At 36.4% G+C, this 20,209-nt stretch overlaps 1 protein-coding gene across 5 annotated transcripts in view; it reads right to left on the bottom strand.

Annotated features, from left to right (window-relative positions):
- The window catches only part of LOC143691311 (uncharacterized), a 53,558-nt gene extending 33,594 nt beyond the window's left edge, over window positions 1-19,964 (bottom strand). For 2 of the 5 annotated variants that reach the window (XM_077169605.1, XM_077169600.1), the window contains exon 1: window positions 19,644-19,958. The gene's annotated coding sequence lies outside the window, so the exon portion shown is untranslated. Of the gene's footprint in view, window positions 1-19,643 lie in introns of all 5 variants that reach the window. The other 3 variants (XM_077169603.1, XM_077169601.1, XM_077169604.1) reach the window with 3 other exon arrangements.
- Between the last annotated feature and the right edge of the window lie 245 nt (window positions 19,965-20,209).

Here is a 20,209-nt window from a genome sequence, read left to right as displayed (position 1 = left end):
CTTAATCAATACAGAGTTTCTGCTTGGGGTGAAGGAAAAGTTTTGGTGGTGGATAGTGGTGTTGGTAGCACAGTACTGTGAATGTAATTAATACCACTGAATTATATTTTTGAATGTGGTTAAAAGGGGAAATTTTAGGTTGTATATATGTCACTAGAATAAAATTTTTAAATATAGGACTATATAAAAGTGAACATCAATGTCTATTAGTTAATAGTATAGTTATATGATATTGTTTCATCAATTATAACAAAGGTACCATACTAATGAAAAGTGTTATGAGAGAGAATTGTGTGTGTGAGGAGGGGATATATGAGAACTCTGTCTTTACTGCATGATTTTCCTGTAATCTTGCAACTTCTCTAAAAAAAAAAAAAAAAGAAGAAAGAATGAAGTCCTCTCAAAAAAAAAAAAAAAAAAACCTAAAGGATAAGATGGTGGATTCACGAATTGCTTTTACAGTAATAAGTTTGAATGTTAATGGACTAAACTCACCAATTAAAAGATACACATTAGAAGAACAGATTTTAAAATATGATCCATCTATATGCTGTTTTCAAGAGATGCATCTTAGAACCAAGGATACAAATAGATTGAAAGTGAAAGGATGGGAAAAGTTGTCCTATGCAAAAAAAAAAAAGATGTTCTATTAGCAATTCTAATATCAGATGAAATAGACGTTAAATGTGAAGCCGTCGTAAGAGATAAGGAAGGATACTACATATTAATAAAACAGACAATTCACCAAGAAGAAATAACAATCATAAATGTTTATGCTCCCAATAAAGGAACTCCAAAGTACATGAGAAAACGTTAGCATAACTAAAAGGAACTACAGACATTTCAACAATAACAGTAGGAGATTTCCATATACAATTCTCCTCCATAGATAGAACAACCAGGCAGAGGATCAACAAGGAAATAGAGAACTTAAACAATGTGATAAATGAATTAGACCTAACAGATTACATAGCATATGTAGATTGCTATATCCTAAAACAGCAGGATATACATTTTTCTTCAGTGCTCATGGAATGTTCTCCAGGCAGATCATACACTGGGACACAAAACAGGTCCTTATGAATTTAATAAGGTTGGAATTATCCAAAGCACTCTTTCTTACCACAACAGAATGAAGCTGGAAATTAATCACCACCAAAGAACCAGACTTTCACAAATATATGGAGATTAAACACTGTACTCTTAAATAATCAGTGAGTCAAAGAAATTGCTAAATATCTGGAGATGAAAGAAAATGAGCATACATCATATCAGAACTTATGGGATGTGACAAAGGCAGTGCTGAGAGGGAAATTTATTGCCCTAAATGCCTATATTTAAAAAGAAGAATGAGCAAAAATCGAGGATCTAACTCCTCCTCTGGAAAAATGGAACAGCAGACTAACACCAAAGCAAATAGACAAAGAGAAATAACAAAGATTAAAGCAAAAATAAATGAACTAGAGGAAAACAAAGAAAGAATCAATGAAACTGAAAGTTGATATTTGAAAAGATCAACAAAATTTGTGGGCCCCTAGATAGACTGACAAAGAAAAAAAGGTGAATGGATGCAAATGAGCAAAATCAGAAATGAGAGTGGGTCAGTATCATGGATCATGAAGAAGTTTAAAAATTCATAAGAGGATACTATGAACAACTATACACTAACAAACTAAACAACTTAGATGAAATGGACAAATTGCTAGAAACACATTATTCTAGTTTGCCAGCTGCCAGAATGTGATATACCAGAAACAGAATGGCTTTTAAAAGGGAGGAATTTATTACGTTGAAAGTTTACAACTCTAAGTCCATGAAATGTGCAAATTAACGCAAGACTATAGAAATGTCTAATCCAAGGCATCCAGGGAAAGATACCTTGATTCAAGAAGGTTGATGACATTCAGGGTTTCTCTCTCAACTGAAAAGTCACCTGGCAAACATGGCGACATCTAATAACTTTCTCTCCAGGCTTCTTGTTTCATGAAGCTCCCCCAGGAGCATTTTCTTTCATCTCCAAAGGTCTCTGGCCACGTGGGCTCTGTTGGCACTCGTGGCTCTCTCACTTTTTCCAAAATGGTTCCTCTTTTAAAGGATTCCAGTAAACTAATCAAGACCTACCTGGAATGAGTGGAGTCACATCTCCCTCTAAGCAAAGATTAGTTGGGCAGGTCAACTAGATTATCGTGGAGATAATCTAATCAAGTTTTCAACCTACTGAATAGGGATTAAAAGAAATGGTAGCCTCTACAAGATAGATCAGGATTAAAACATGGATTTTGTAGGGTATATAATTCTTTCAAACTGGCACACACATGAACTACCTAGACTGATTCAGGAAGAAACAGAAGGTCTCAACAAACCAATACAAGTAAAGATATCCAATGTCATCAAAATACTTTCTACAAAAGAAAAACACTTTATAACAACTTCAAGACCTAGTAATAGGAGGTAGCTTCTTAAACTTTATACCCAATGCACAAGCAATGAAAGAATAAAGTTAGTTCCAAAAAAGAACTAACACCAATTCTGCTCAAAGTCTTCCAAAAATTGAGGAAAAAGAAATGCTACCTAACTGTCTTATACCAAAACTGGATGAAGATGCTACAAAAAAGGAAAACTAGAGACCAAACTTCTTAATGAATATAAATGCAAAAATTCTCACAGAATACCATCAAATTGAATCCAATGACACATTGAAAGAACTATATATCATGACCACATGGGGTTAATATCAAGAATGCAAGGTGGTTCAACATAAGAAAATTGATCAATGTAATACAGCACATTAACAAATCAAAAGGGAAAAATCACATGATCATATTGATTGATGCTGAAAAAGCATACAACAAAATTGAGCATTCTTTTCTGATAAATACTTCAAAAGGTAGGAATCAAAGGAAACTTCCTCAATATCATAAATGACATAAATGAAAAAAAAAAAAGCCATAGCCAGCATCATACTTGATGGTGGGAGATTGAAAGCATCCTGCCTAAGATTAGGAATGAGACATGGATGCCCATTGTCACCAGTATTACTCAACATAGTATTAGAAGTCTGAGCTAGAGTAATCCGGCAGGAGAAAGAAATACAAGCCACCCAAATCAGAAAGGAAGAAGTAAAACTTTCATTAGTTGCAGATAACAATGACCCTATACTTGGAAACCCCTGAGAAATATATGGCAAAGCTACTTGAGCTAATAAACAAATTCAGCAAAGTGTTGGGGAAAAAAGATAAATGTACAAAAATCAGTTTCTATACACAGGTAATGACCTAATTGAGGAGAAAAGTAAGAAAAAAAATTCTATTTCAATTAGCAGTCAAAAGAATCAAGTACCTAGGAATAAATTTAACTTGTATGTTCAGTTTAGTTGAACATCATAAGTACATGGAATCTTGAACAGGGTGTGAGATTTTGTTGGTCTATCAAGGTTAGTATGATGCCCTAATGTATCCCAGAGTAATCTGGACAGTGAATAAAGAAATATTTGCAAGGTCCCCTGGGGGGCACTGGGGAGAAAGGAGGAAATATTCAAGTTCCTCATTTGGAGAATTTCTGCTATTCTTGAAAACAATAGGAACAAACAAATCAACAAGTCGAGCCCTCGATCTTGGGGTTCACCCCTATTAGACTTATTCCTGCAAAGGATAGGCTAAGCTGACCTAAAATCAAGCCTAAAAGTCACCCCCAAGAACCTCTTTTGTTGCTCAGATGTAGGCTTCTCTCTCTAAGCCAACATGGCAAGTGAACTCACTGCCCTCCCCCCCTACATGAGATATGACTCCCAGGAGTGTAAATCTCCCTGGCAACATTGAACAGAACTCCTGAGATGATCTAGGATCCAGCATCAAGGGATTGAGGAAGGCTTCTTTATCAAAAGGGGGACGAGAGAAGTGAGACAAAATAATAAAGTTTCAGTGACAGGGAGATTTCAAACAGAGTCAAGAGGTTATCCTGGAGGTTATTCTTATACATTATGGATATCCCTTTTTAGTTTATCATGTATTGGAGTGGCTAGAGGGAAGTACCTGAAACTGTTGACCTGTGTTCTAGTACCTTTGATTCTTGAAGATGATTGAATAATGATATAACTTTTACAATGTGACTGTGTGATTGTGAAACCTTATGTCTGATGCTCCTTTTATCTATGGTATGGGCAGATGAGTAAAAAATATGAATTAAAAACAAACAAATAATAGGGGGAACAAAGGTTAAAATAAATTAGGTAGATGGAAATACTAGTGGTCAATGAGAGGGAGGGGTAAGTGTATGGTATGTATGAGTTTTTTCTTTTTTCTTTTGCATGGGCAGGCACTGGGAATTGAACCTGGGTCTCCAGCATGGCAGGCAAAAATTCTGCTACTGAGCCACAGTTGCACCGCCCTGTTTTTTCTTTTTATTTCTTTTTCTGGAGTGATGCAAATGTTCTAAAAATTATCATGGTGATGAATACACAACTCTCTGGTGATATTGTGAGCCACTGATTTATGTATGGAATGTTTTTATGATAAGATTCACCAATAAAAATATTTTTTAACTGTATCTAGGAATAAGCCTAACCAAGGATGTCAAGAACTTTTACACAGAGGACTACAGAGCATTGTTAAAAGAAATCAAAAAATACCTAAATAGATGGAAAGATATTCCAGACACATGGATAGGAAGGTTGAATGTCATTAAATGACAATTCTACCCAAAATGATCTACAGATTCACTGCAAAACCAATAAAAATTCCAACAATATACTTTGAAGACTTGGAAAGCTAGTTATCAAATGTATTTAGAAGGGAAAGAGACCCCAAATGGTTAAGATATCCTAAAAAACAAGAAGACCAACACTTCCTGACTTTAAAACTTACTATAAAGTAACAGTGGTCAAAACAACACAGATACTGCCACAAAGATAGAAGTATTGACCAATGGAATTGAATCAAGAGTATGGAGATTGATCATCAAATCCATGGTCAATTGATCTTCAATAAGGCCCCCAAATCCACTGAACTGGGACAGAATAGTCTTTTCAATAAATAAGCATGGGAGAACTGGATATCAACAGCCAAAAGAATGATAGAGGACCCCTACCTTACACCCTATCCAAAAATCAATTCAAAATGGATTAAAGACCTAAATATAAGAGCCAGTACCATAAAACTAGTGCTAGTTTGAAACTATTATGTACCCCAGAAAAGCCATGTTCTTTTTCCTAATCCAATCTTGTGAGGGCAGACATAGTCTTAGGGTGGGATCCCTTTTTATTAAATTGTTTCCATGGAGATGTGGCCACCCAGTTATGGGTGGGGTCTTTTGATTAGGTGGCTTCCATGGAGCTGTATCTCTGTCCATTTAAAGTGAGTCTTAATCCGCTTTTTGGAGTCCTGTAAGTAGGAACCATTTTGGAAAAAGCTCAGAGTCAACACAGAGACATTTGGAAATGCAAAAAGAAAGCTTCCCTGGGGAAGCTGTTTGAAACCAGAAGCCAAAGGACCAGCAGACACTACCCACATGTCTACCTAGTTGACAGATATATCCCAAAAGCCATCACCCTTTCTTGGGTCAAGGTATCTTTCTCTGGATACCTTAGTTTATAGAACTATAAAGTTGTAACTTAATAAATTCTCTTTATAAAAGCCATCTCATTTCTGGTATATTGCATTTCCAGCAGCATTAACAAACTAAAACAAATTCCTAGAAGAAAATATAGGGAAGCATCTTCCAGACCTAGTTGTAGGAGGTAACTTCTTAAACTTTATACCAATGCACAAGCAATGGAAGAATAAATTCATAAATGGAAATGCCTTAAAATCAAAAGCTTCTGTGCTTAAAAAGGACTTTGTCTAAAAGGTGAAAAGGCAGCCTTCCATATAATAATATAATATATAATATAATTATATAATAATATATAAAAATAAAAACAATGGGAGAAAATATTTGGAAACCACATATGCGATAAAGGTTTGATATCCTGTGTACATAAATTCTACAACTCAACAACAAAAAAACAGACACCCCAATTATAAAATGGGTAAAAGATATGAATAGACAATTTTCTGAAGAGTAAATTAGGCTAAATAATATACAAAGAGATGCCCCTCTTCATTAGCTGTAAGGGAAATACAAAACAAGACTACAATGAGATATCACCTCAAACCTGTAAGCATGGCTTCTATTAAACAAAAATAAAACTACAAATGTTGGAGAAGATGTAGAGAAATTGGAACTTTTATTCACTGCTGGTGGAAATTATAATGGTACAACTGCTGCTGGTAGACAGTTTGGCAGTTCCTCAGAAAACTAAATATCAAGTTGCCACATGACCCAGCAATACCAAAACTCAGTATATACACAGAAGAGCTGAAAGCAATGATATGAACAGACATTTGCACACTGACATTCATAGTGGTACTTTTCACAACTGCAAAAGATTGAAACAATCCAAATGCTCATCAACAGATGAGTGGATAAACAAAATGTGGTATACATATACAACAGATTATGCAGCAGTAAGATGAAATGAGGTCCTGAAGCATGTGACAACATGAATAAAACCTGAGGACATGATGCTCAGTGAAATGTCAGACACAAAAGGATAGATACTGTATAGTACTGCTATAATGACTCCGGTAAATATAATCTCAAACGTTTATACCATAGAATATAGGGGACCTAGAAGTGCAGAGAAGCTAAAGATGGGGGAAAGTTTACCCAATGAGGTTGAACTTAAATGTAAGGGAATGGATAGAATTGATGGTAGCTAATTAGTGAGGTTATAAGTAACTGTTCTAGTTTGCTAGCTGCCAGAATGCAATATACCAGAAACAGATTGGCTTTTAGTAAAAGAGGATTTATTTTGTTAGTTCTTCAGAGGAAAGGCAGCTAACTTTCATCTGAGGTTCTTTCTTACGTGGGAAGGCTCGGGATGGTCTCTGCTAGCCTTCCGTCCAGGCCTCTGGGTTCCAACAACTTTCCCCGGGGTGATTCCTTTCTGCATCTCCAAAGGCCTGGGCTGAGCTGCAAGTGCTGAGATGAGGTATGCCGAGCTGCTTGGGCTGTGCTACGTTGCGCTCTCTCATTTAAGCACCAGCCAATTAAGTCAAACGTCATTCACTGCAGCAGGCACGCCTCCTAGCTGACTGCAGATGTAATCAGCAACAGATGAGGTTCGCATACCATTGGCTCATGTCCACAGCAACAAAACTAGGTGCCTTCACCTCGCCAAGTTGACAACTGAATCTAACTACCACAGTAACATTGCCATATTGAAGTTGAAGATTATTGAAAGGGGATGTACAGTGCCATGTATCCCACTGATTAACTACAATTATAAATAAGTTCTCGCATGAACTCTTTCAAATGTCTGATCTTATAAGGGTATAGGAGGAAAACTAATATTGCATGCTATGCCCTATAGTTAACAGAAGGACAGCAATAGTACCCCAGCAATACCAGGGGTAAATAATTGAGGGGAAGGGACAAAAGACTAGGGGAAATTTAGATTTGATATTTGGTAAGGCTGTGTTATTAGTTCTTTGTCTCTTTGGACCAATGAAAATTGCCTAAAATTGACAGTGCTGCTGATTGTTCAACCAAGTGAGGATACTGTAAGACATAGTTTATTTTGGGTGTTATCCATGATGCCCAATGGAAGGAGAGGACCTAAGAGTTCAGTGATGGAGAAGCTGAAAGGCGAACTGTGACATATATATGTGGGAAAACTGTGAAGCTAAAAAAAGTAATGATGTTGTGAGTCATGCAATGAACAGAATGAAACTTGGGGACAAAGTGATGTGCAAAATAAGCCAAAAACAAAACAACAAATACATTATGGTCTCTTTCAGAAAATACTTATAAGAAAATTAGAGCCTAAATTGTAAGCTCTTCCAGTAGCCATACTCAATCCGAAGTTGTAAGTGTACACTGAGCTGTATGTTTATAAGCTGGTATTTGCGTGGAACTTTGTGTACCTCTGTGACATCTAAGATTCAAAGCTGAGTTGTGCAGCTCTGAAAGTCAGCACTGCTATGTGTAACAACTGCTAAAGAAACCAAAAAAGAGACCAGGCTTCATCTAGAGATAAGACAAAGCTGATCATGTTGGGACTAAGGTGAATCAGAATACAGGGCAAAAGTGATAGTGTATGTACTCTAGAGCTTCACCTACTAAATGAGACCAAAGACAAGGAAGTTTATTGTGTCTAGAACTTAAATTTTCTTAAACACACAATCTAAATCAACCTGTCTGGATAGCTTAAACAACCCAAACACATGGAGCCCAGAATGGGAAAGAGGCCTTGTAATTCTGTATAGCTTAATGTAATACCCAAGACATCTCAGGCTCTGGTGGGCTGGATAACTAAAAAGTATTGGTAGAGTCCCTTGAGGGCCTGGAGAAAAAGTATGGAAATATTAAATTTTCCTATCTGGGAAACACCTGGTACTCGCTCAAACACTAGGGACTCCCAAGAAAATAGACCACATCCTTGATTTTATGGCTTACCCTTATAAACTTATTTCTTTAGTGGAGAAGCTAATACTATCCATAATTATGCCTAAGAGTTGCTTCCAGGAAACCTCTTTGGTTGCACAGATGTGGCCACTCTTTCTCTCTTTCTCTCTCTCTCCCCCCAACTCTGCAAGGAAAATCGTTACCCTCCCCCTTACATGGGACATGACATCCAGGGTGAAAGTATAGGACAATGTAGGAATTGACTCCCAGGGTTGAGCCTGGCCCTGGCACCATAAGATTGACAATGCCTTCTGGACTAAAAACGGGAAAAGAAATGTAACAAAATAAGGTATCAGTGGCTAAGAGAGTTCAAATGGAGTTGAGAAGCTCTTCTGGAGGCTACTCCTATGCAAGCTTCAGCTAGATATTCCTAATTGCCATGATTTGGCATACCCCAACTAACATCATTCTTGTTAACTCTAAAGAACACCCAGGACTCTGAGACTCCACAAAATTTTCATATACTAAGTTCACTTTCCTGAAACCTATAACCTCCAAAGGGTTCCTAAGCCAGATGAGTCCTGAAACCCAGAGGGGTCAGCCCCTCCAAGAATATAACTAATTCCATCCCCCATCCTATATTGTTGACACCCCTTTTCACCATGAAAAAAATAGAATGAACAAAACCCGAACACCCCTATAGATAGGGAGTAGGATCAAAAGAGGAGTAGTTATAATGGAGAAGATAGGATATATCTAAGGAGTATGACTTCTGAATCACTATAATATTTTTTTAGCTTCCAGTGTTTTGGAGCAGTTAGAAGGAAAAATCTGAAACTGTGGAATGGTAACCCTTACCAAACTTTGAAATCTGTTCTGTAACTACTTGTTAAAATGTACTTTGAATATTTTTGCTTTTGTATATACATTTCACAATAAAAACTATTTTAAAAAACAAGCATAAGTCTTTGTTACTGGGCACACAAAGCATAAAGATGTCATTTATGGCATGAAGAAAAAAGTGGGGGAGAGAGATAGGTGCTGTGCATGTATTGGCTCTTGAGATCAAGTTAGATTCATCATGAACTAGATAACGATAGATTCAGTGTGCTAAATATAATTCTCATGGTACCATAAAGAAAATATATTTCAAAATCTGCACAAAAAAAATAGGATACATGATTCATAATAGCCATTAAAAAGATCAGCTAAATGAAAAGGGGAAGATGCAATTGAGGAAAGGGGGGTAAAAAAAGATATAAGACACAAAAAGTCAATAACTTTTTTCAGTAATTTCTCTAAATGTAAATGAATTAAACTCTCCAATCAAAAAGCAGTCATTGCTGTATATTAAAACTTCAACTTCTGTGTGAGACCAAGGGAAAAGATGTTATTTGGTACAAAATTTCTATTTACAGTAGCACAATATCTAATTTAACTTGTATGATCAGCTTATTTGAACACCATAATTACATGGAACCTTGAATAGGGAGTGAGATCTTTTTGGTTTGTACAGATTAGTGTGATGCCCCAATACATCCCAGAGTAATCTGGGAAGAAGATTAAAAAAAAATATTTGCAATGTCCCCTTGAGGGACTGAGGGAAAAGGTGGAAATATTAAACTTCTGCACCTGGGGAAGACAATCACCGGGGTACTGCCAATTTGATGTGGCAGACCCTTGACCTTGGGGCTTGCCCTTATGAATCTTATTCCTACAAAGGAGAAGCCAAGCCTACTTAAGATTTTGCCTAAGAGTCACTCCCAGAGAATCTGTTTGTTGTTCAGATGTGACTTCTCTCTCTAAGCCGACTCCACCCTACCCGCTATGTGGGACATGACTCCCAGGGATGAGCCCGGCATTGTGGGAGTGATAAAGCTTTCTTGACCAAAAGGGGGAGGACAAATGAAACAAAATAAAGTTTCAGTGGCTGAGAAATTTCAAATAGAGACAATAGATTATTCTTATGCCATTTATAGATATTCCTTTGAGTTTTGGGTATATTGGAGTAGCTAGAGGAAAATACCTGATACTGTTGAACTGTAATCCAATAGCCTTGATCCTTGTAGATGATTGTATAACTATATAGCCTTTTTTTTTTTTGTATGCTGTATAGCGGGGGTCACATTTCATTCTTTTTCCGTGTGAGTATCCCATTACTGCAGCACCATTTGTTAAATTTTTGTTGTTTGTTTTTTCCTTTGTTTTTGTGCAGTTCACGGGCCAGGAATCAAACCTAGATCTCCTGCATGGCAGGTGAGAATTCTACCACTGAACTAGCCTTGCACCCCCTACTATATAGCTTTTAAGGTGTGACCATATGACTGTGAAAACCTTGTGACTGACACTCCCTTTATCAAGTGTATGGACAGATAAGTAACAAAATAAGGGGAAAATAAATAAATAATAGGGGTTTGAGGGTGGTATGGGATTTTTTTTTTATTTTTTAAACTTTTATTTTTATTCCTATTTTTGAAGAGATGAAAATGTTCAAAAAATGATTATGATGAATGCACATCTACATGATAATGCTATGAACCATTGATTGTACACTTTGGATGATTATACGATAAGTGAATATATAATATATACCAATAAAATTGCATTAAAAACACTCATTGGCAGAATGGATGAAAAAAACATGACCCAACTATATGCTATTTATAAAAGACCCATCTTAGATCCAGATACAAATAGGTTGAAGTTAAAATTATGGAAAAAAATATTTCATGCAAATAGTAGTCAAAGGAGAGTAAGGGTGCTATATCAATATCATGCAAAACAGATTTTAAGTAAAAAACTATTACTGAAGAGAATCATATAGTGATAAAAGGGTCAATTCAGCAAGAAGATTTAAACATATATGCACCTAACATCAGAGCACCAAAATATAGAAAGCAAACATTGATAGAATTGAGGGGAGAAATAGAGAGTTCTCCAGTAATAGTTGGAGATTGCAATACACCACTTTCAACATGATAAACATCTAAACAGAATATCAACAAGGAAATAAAGGGTCTGAGCAACATTATAAAGCAACTAGATCTAACCAACATATATAGAGCATTTCACCCAGCAACAACAGAATACACACTCTTTTCAAATACACATGGATCATTCTCTAGGATAGAACATACGTTAGGGCACAGGAGAAGTGTAAATAAATTTTAAATACTGAAATAATAAAAAGTAACCTTTCTGATTACAATAGAATAGAGCTAGGAATCAATAACAGAAGGAAAACTGGAAATTTTACTAATATGTGGAACTTAAACACCACTCTCTTAAACAACCAGTGAGTTAAAGAAGAACTCATAAGGGAAATTAGAAAATACTTAAAGACAAATGAAAACAAAGAAAGAACATACCAAAACTTATGGGATGCTGTGAAGGCAGTGCTTAGAGAAAAATTTATATCTATGAATGCCTATATTAAAAAAGAAGAAAGCTCTCAAATTAATACCTTAATTTTACTTCTTGAGGAACTAGAAAAATAAGAGCTAAGCAAACAAAAACTTAACAGGAGAAAGAAAATAATATTAGATTGGAGAGAAATGAAATAGAGTACAGAAAAACAAGAGACTAAACAAAACAAAAAGTTGGTGCCTTGAAAACATCAACAAAATTGACAAACCTTTAACTAGACTGAAAAAAAAAAAGCTACAAAGAAAGTCAAAAAGAAAAACTGATATCATTACCAAGCTTACAAAAAAAAGGATTATAAGAAAATAGTATGAACAATTGTATAACAGCAAACTAGATAATCTAGAAGAAATGGAAAAATTTCTAGAAATACTTAAAGTACCCAAATTGACTTAAGAAATATAAAATATCAACAAACCAATGACAAGTTCAGAGATTGAATAAATAGTCAAAAACCTTCCACCAAATAAAAATGCAGGACCAAATGGCTTCACTGGTGAATTCTATCAAATGTTTGAAGAAAAATTAATGTCAATCCTTTTCATACTCTTCCAAATAACTCAAGAGGAGGGAACATTTTCAAATTCATTTATGAGGCCACAGCATTACTCTGATACCAAAGCCTGGCAAAGACATTACAAGAAAAGAAAATTACAGACCAATTTCCCTTAGGAATATAGATGCAAACATCCATAAGAAAATACCAGCAAACCAAATCCAATGGTGCATTAAAAAGATTATACATCATGAGCAAGTGAGAGTCATCCCAGAAATGCAAGAGAGGTTCAACATATGAAAATCAATGAATGTAATACACTATATAAATAGAATAAAGCAGGTTGGGGAGAGACACATGATTATGTCAATAGATACAGAAAAGACATGACAAAGTCCAGCATGCCTTCATGATAAAAACACTTAAAACAGTAGGAATAGAAAGGAACTTTCTCAAGTATTTAAAGAACATTTATGAAAGACCTACAGCTAACATCATACTCAATGGTGTAAGACTTAAAGCTCTCCCCCTAAGATCAGGAATGAGACAAGAATGCCCAATTTCATCACTGCTATTCAATATTGCACTAGAAGTTCTCACCAGAACAATTAGGCAAGAAAAAGAAAAAAAAAAAAACTTTTCCGAATTGCAAAAGGAAGAAGTAAAACTATTTCTATTTGCACACCACATTCTCTTATATATAGAAAACCCAAAGTAATCCACAAGAAAACTATTAGAGCTATTAAATGAATTCAGTAACATTGCAGGGTTCAAGATCAACACACAAAAAATAATTGTATAGCAATGGCCAATTCAATGGGAGAAAATATTTGGAAATCACATATCACACAAAGGTTTGCTATCCTGTATTCATAAATAAATCATATAACTCAACAGCAAAAGAACAAACAATCCAATTACAAAACGGTCTAGAGTTATGAATAGGCATTTTTCTGAAAAGCAAATACAGATGGCTCAAAAGCACATGAAGAGATGCTCATTTTCATTGGCTATAAGGGAAATGCAGATCCACACTACAATGAGATGCCACCTCACACCTGTAAGAATGGCTGCTATTAAACAAACAGGAAACTATAAATGTTAGAGAGGATGTGGATAAATTGGGATATTATACACTGCTGGTGGGAATGTATAATGGTATAGCCACTATGCAAGACAGTTTGGCAGTTTCTTAGAAAACTAAATATCGAGTTGCCTTATGATGCAGCAATAGCACTACTTGGTATATACACAGAAGAGCTAAAAGCAGTGATGCAAACAGACATTTGCACACTGATGTTCATGGCAGGATTATTCACAATCGCCAAGAGATGGAAACAATTTAAATGCCCATCAACAGATGAGTGGATTAACAAAATGTAGTATATACATACAATAGAATATTATGCAGCAGTAAGATGAAATGACGTCCTGAAACATGACAAGATGGATGAGCCTTGAGGACATAATGCTGAGTAAAATAAGCCAGACACAAAAGGATAGATACTGTATGACTCCACTTTTATGACCATGGTAAAGATAAAATCAGAGGCTTATAATACAGAATATAGGAGACTTAGAGATACATAGAAGCTAGAGATGGGAGAACTGCCATCTGGCTGGAGGGAACTGCCTGAAAATGTAGAGCTGTGGTCTAGTAGCCATGTATCTTGAGGATGATTGAATAATGATACAGCTGTCACAATGTGACTGTGTGATTGTGAAAACCTTGTGTTTGATGCTCCTTTTATCTACCTTGTCAACAAAGGAGTAGAACATATGGAATAAAAATAAATAATAGGGGGAACAAATGCTAAAATAAATTTAGTTTGAAATGCTAGTGATCAATGAAAGTGAGGGGTAAGGGGTATGGGAGGTATAATCTTTTTTTTTTTTTTCTTTCCTGTGTTCGTTTTCTTTTTCTGTTGTCTTTTTGTTTCTTTTTCTGAATTAATGCAAATGTTCTAAGAAATGATGAATATGCAACTAAGTGATGATATTGTGAACTACTGATTATGTATGTTGATGCTTTATTTTGTTTATTTTTTAATTAATAAATAAATTTTAAAAAATGATTTCAGATGACAACTCACCTTTAAGAATCTATCATCAGTGTACTTTTAGAATAGCAGCAAAAATGAATATCAACACTCATCTGATAAAGCTATTAAAAATACTCCTTTCTTGGGTTGTCTACACCTATGTGTCCAACTGAAATAGTACAAATATAAATAAGTCCTTGTAAGAACTCCTTCACAGGATGATTCTTGTACAAAGAGTGTTTAGGTTCAGGGTACGGGGGAAGCTGCTATTACACGCTGTGGGCTGTGTTTAACAGGAAAACATCAGCAGGAGCACAGCAACACTGGGGTAAATATTGGGGGGAGGGTCAGGAGTTAAGGGGAGGGTTAGATTTCCTATTTGGTGAGGGTGTGTTTATTGGTTCTCTTTCTCTTGGGAACAAAAAAAGTATCTAGAATTGAGAGTGTTGATGGACTGTGGACTTTGGGCCCTTTACGTGATGCCTAATGAATGCAGGTGGCTGGAGGATGCACTGACTGAGAAGTAGATTAGCAAACGATGGTGTATACATAAGATCAAATACTGTGCTGCTACAAACAGGAATGAAGTCATGAGGCATGCAACAATGTGAATGAAATTGTGGGACATTTGGTGAGGCAAAATAAGACAGAAACAAAAGAACAATTATGGTATGGTCTCCTTTAGAAAATGCTTATAAGAAAACAGGGGCCTAGATTTTAAGCTCTTATAGCAGACACATTTAGTCCAGGTGGTAATTGTTATTTCTGGATTTTGAGAGACTGTTTTATATGTCTATAACCTGATATTCAGAGATAAGAATGAAGCTGATCAGGTCAAGATTAAAGTAATTCAGAACACAGGAGTAATGAAGACATTGTCTATATTTTAGAACGTCATCTCCTCTTTGAGACCAAAGAAAGAAAGGTTATTTTGTCCAGAATGTAAATTTTCTGTAGCACGTAATCAAACGCAACCAATCTGGATAGCTCATTGAACAACTGAAACACAGGGAGCCCAGGATAAGAATGACGGCCTTTAATCCTGTATAGCTTAATGTAATGCCTGGATACATCCTAGAATATAGTAAGCAGATAACCAAAAAGTATTGGCAAAGTCCCTTGAGGGATGGGAGAAAAAATATAGAACTATTAAACTTTACCATCAGGGCATCCCCTGACACTGTATCAAACATTAGGGACACAAAAATCAACAGGCCAAGCCCTTGAATTGAGGCTTCCTCTTGTGAAGCTTATGTAGGTAGCAGAGAAGCTTAGACTACCTATAGATATGACAAACAGTTACTTCCGGAGGAACTCTTTTGTTGCTCAGATTTGGCCTCACTCTTTCTAAGCCCAACTCTGTAAATGAAATCATTGCCCTCCCCACCACGTGGGACATGACATCCAGGGGTGAAAGTCTCCCTGGCAACATGGGAAATGATTCCCAGGAATGAAACTGGCCCTGGCACCATGGGATCAACAATTTCATCCTGACCAAAAGAGGGGAAAGAAGTGTAACTAATAAAGTACCAGTGGCTGGGAGAGTTCAAATAGAGTCGCGAGAACACTGTGGAGGTCACTCTTACACAAGCTTCAGTTAGACATTGCTGCCTATCATAACTTGCCAAATCCCAACCAAAACCATTCCAGCCAATTATAAAGAACACCTAGGGCAAAATATAAGATTCTGCAAAGGTTCCATGCACTAGGGTAACTTTCCAGTAACCTGCAACCTCCAGGTGGATCCCTGGACCAGATAAGTCCCGAAATGCAGAGGGACCAGCCTGTCCAGAACACCAGCTAGTTCCATCTCCCTACCCCATATTATTGACAGCTCTTTCAACATGAAGAAGTTAGAATGCCATAGCCCAAATACCCTTAAAAAGTGGGATAGAAAGATCCAAGGTGATGATGGAGTTATACAGAGAAAATAAGGTTTAACAAGCGAGTGTGATTGCCGATTATTGTATTGCTATTTCCTTTAGTCATCAGTATCTTAGAGCATCTAGGAGTAAAAACTTAAAATTGTGGAATTGTAACCCATCCAAACTCTGAAATCTGTTCTATAACTAATTATTTTGCTGTGTTTTGAAATTTATTGTTTTTTAGTATGTTTAGCATTTCTCACAAAAAAAGGAAAAAGTGATGATAAGAAATATATATATCCCTTCTAGCCTCCAATGTTCTGGAGCAGCTAGAAGGAAAAATCTGAGATGATGGTATGGTAGCCCATGACAAACCCTGGGATCTGTCCTGTAACTGTTTGTAGAAGAGTGCTTTGAAATCTATTGCTTTTTTCTTTGTTTTGCTTTGTATGTATATTATTTTATACAATTTTAAAAGTTAAAAAATGTATACAATGAACAATCTCCCTCCCACACTTGCCCCTATCTATCCCATTCTCACCAGTGCCCCATCTCTGTAGAGGAAACCATCACAACTAATTTTTTATATGTTCTTACAGATTTCCTTTGTGCAAATGAAAGTTGCCATGATAATGCAGTCTTTTTTCCTTTTCTTTATTTTTTTAGAAGATGATGTTTGTCTAATTTTACTTTGGAATTTTTATATAATATTAGTCAGGATATTATATTAGAAATCTAAAGAAATTCATAAATTGAATGAAATTTTTTAAAGAGTTACGAAACAGAATAGCAACTTTATTCTGGTGAGGACATTTGAAATCAAGAATAAACTTGAGAATTTTGCAATAGAAATTTTAAAAAATAGTAATTTTTGTAGCAATGAATAATTCAAAGTGGCAATTAAGAAAACCATTCAAATTACAATAGCATCTAAAAGAATAACATATCTAGGAATAAATTTAATTGAAGGTATAAAAAATTTCTACACTTAAAACTTCAAAACACTGCTGAAAGAAACCTAAATAAGTGGCAAGACATCCCATGTTCATGGATTGGAGGAGTTAACATTGCTAATATACAAGCAATATTCACATTCAATGCAATCCTGATTAAAATTCAAACAGTCTGCTCTTTTTTTGTTTTGAAGAAATGGAAAAACCAGTCATCAAATTTATATGAAACTGCAAGGGGCCCTGAATAGCCAAAACGGTTTGGAAAAGAACATGGCTAGAGGACTCACACTGCCCAATTTCAAATTGTATTACAAAGTGATAGTCATCAAACAGTGTGGTACTGGCACAAAGATAGAAAAATAGGTCAGAGAAACAGAGTTGCAAGTCCAAAAGTAGACCCACACATCTGTAGCCAGATGATTTTTATAGGGTGCAGATACACATGCAGTAAGGAAAAAATACTTTCTTCAGCAAATGGTGTTGGAAAAACTGTATATCCATATGCAGATGCTGTTCTGTATTAAGCAAGAATGAAGTTTCCCTACCTCACTGCATATACAAAAATCAAAATGGATCAAAGACTTAAGTATAAGAACTAAACTAAAAAACTCTTAGAAGAAAACATTGAGGCAATTTTCATGACCTGGGATTAGGTGGCGGAATCTTAAATGTGACATCAAAAGCACGATCAACAAAAGGAGCAAAGATACATTTGATTTAATCAAAAAAACTTTTGTACTTTGTAGACAATTATCAAGAAAGTGAAAAGACCACCAAAAGAATGGGAGAAAATAGGTTCAAACCATATACCAATTAAGGATTCAATGTCCAGAATATTTAAAGAACTCTTATAACTCAACATCAAAAAGACAAAAAAAAAATTAAAACTGGGCAAAAGACTTGAATAGGCATTTCTCCAAAGATGACACACAAATCCAACATATACAGCAAAAGATGTTCAACATCACCAGCCATTATGGAAATGCAAATTGAAACCACAATGTGATACCACTTCACACACATCAGGGTGGCTATTTTTTTTACGGGGGTGGTGCATGGGCCAAGAACCAAACCTGGGTCTCCCAGATGGCAGCTGAAGGAGCATTCTACCAGTGTGCCACCCATACACATCAATTATTTTTTTAATAAACAATAACAAGTATTGTAGGGGATGCAGAGAAATTGGAACTCTAGTGTATTATTGGTGGAATATAAAATGATGCAGCCACCATAGAAAGCAATATGGCAATCTCTCAAAAAGTTAAATATAGAATAACCACTTGACCCAGCAATCCCATTTCTAGGTATATACCTGTTCTAGTTTGCTAGCTGCCAGAAGGCAACATACCAGAAATGGAATGGCTTTTAAAAAGGGGAATTTAATAAATTGCTAATTTACATTCCAAGGCCAAGAAAATGTCCCAATTAAAACAAGTGTATAGACATGTCCAATCTAAGGCATCCAGGAAAAGATAACTTGATTCAGGAAGGCCAGTGACATTCAGCATTTCTCTCTCAGCTGGAAGGGCCCATGGCGAACATGGCAGCATCTGCTGACTTTCACTCCAGGCCTCTTGTTTCATGAAGCTCCCTAGGAGGTGTTTTCCTTCTTCATCTCCAAAAGTCCCTGGCTGGTGGACTCTCTGCTTCATGGTTCTGTGGCATTCTGAAGTTTTCTCCAAGATGCTTCCTCTTTTAGAGAATTCCACTAAACTAATAAAGACCCACTAGAATAGGTGGAGATATGTCTCCGTCTAATCGTTTAATACCCCACTTGATTGAGTCACATCTCCATGGAGATAATCTAATTAAAGTTTCCAACACACAGTACTGAATAGGGATTACAAGAAATGGCTGCCTTTACAAAATGGGATTAGGATTAAAACATGACTTTTCTAGGGTACATATATCCTTTCATACCAGCATGATACCCAAACAGAGTGAAAACAGTGTTTAAACACATACTAGTAGACCACTGTTATGACAATATTATTCATAATAGCCTAAACCTGGAAGCAATCCAAACGTCCACCAACAAATGAATAGTTTATACAAAATGTACATACAGACAATGGAATACTATTTGGCCATAAGTAAAAATGAAGTTTATGCAAACTGCCACAACATGGAAGAACCTTGAAAATATTATGCTCAGTGAAATAAGCATGATATATAAGGACCAAAATTGTATATTATCACTTATAAGAGATAACTAGAGATAGCAAGTTCACAGAGATAAAAAGCAGGTTACTAAGTGAGGGGAGGAAAGAAGGGAAAAAAGAAGGGGCTAGTTCTAGCTGTGTGATTTTAGTAGATATCTCCAGCCTGGTTTAGGGGATGATCTTAATGGGAAAAAAAATAAGTGGCAGGGGTGGTGGGGAGAGGATGACCTAGGCCATGGTGCTCCTCCTACTCTCACCTGCCACCTCCTGTGGAAAATGAAATTCTTGGTGTCCAAGCACACAGCCCTTTGCTTTCCCTCCTTCCAGGAGAGCTGTGTGGTCAAAACCCAGTAGGCTCAAGTTAAAGACCTCAAAGTCCTATAACATGAGTTGATGGGTGACTAAAAGGCTGGTGCTGACCACAGTAGCCCAGCTTCTCCAGGACGGGATGTCCCTGGATCACCTGTGTCTCTACCTCTGTTGCCACAGCTCTGAACTCTCCTGGCACTTGAAGGTCTCTCGCTCAACTGGAAACCTCTCCCCATCACCACCAACTGCTCCACTCCTTGGAATCTCCCGACTTCTCCCGCCCATCTCCAATGGCCAGTTAGTTTCCCCATTGGCTATGCCACCTGCCAATCAGCATTGCTCTGAAAAGAGGGTGGAAGAGAGTCTTCAGATGCAGTCTCTATAGTTTAAAGGGAGGATTTTATGCAGCCTGCAATATTTCTGCCATGATCTCTGGCGGCTCCAGTATTCAGATGTCCCAATAGTCTAACCCTGGAATAGACCATCAGCAGATTCAATAAGGAGCATTTGGTAT

This window comes from Tamandua tetradactyla, chromosome 7 (genome assembly GCF_023851605.1).
Source record: "Tamandua tetradactyla isolate mTamTet1 chromosome 7, mTamTet1.pri, whole genome shotgun sequence".
Lineage (NCBI taxonomy): Eukaryota > Metazoa > Chordata > Mammalia > Pilosa > Myrmecophagidae > Tamandua > Tamandua tetradactyla.
This window is presented reverse-complemented; position numbering and strand designations above follow the sequence as displayed.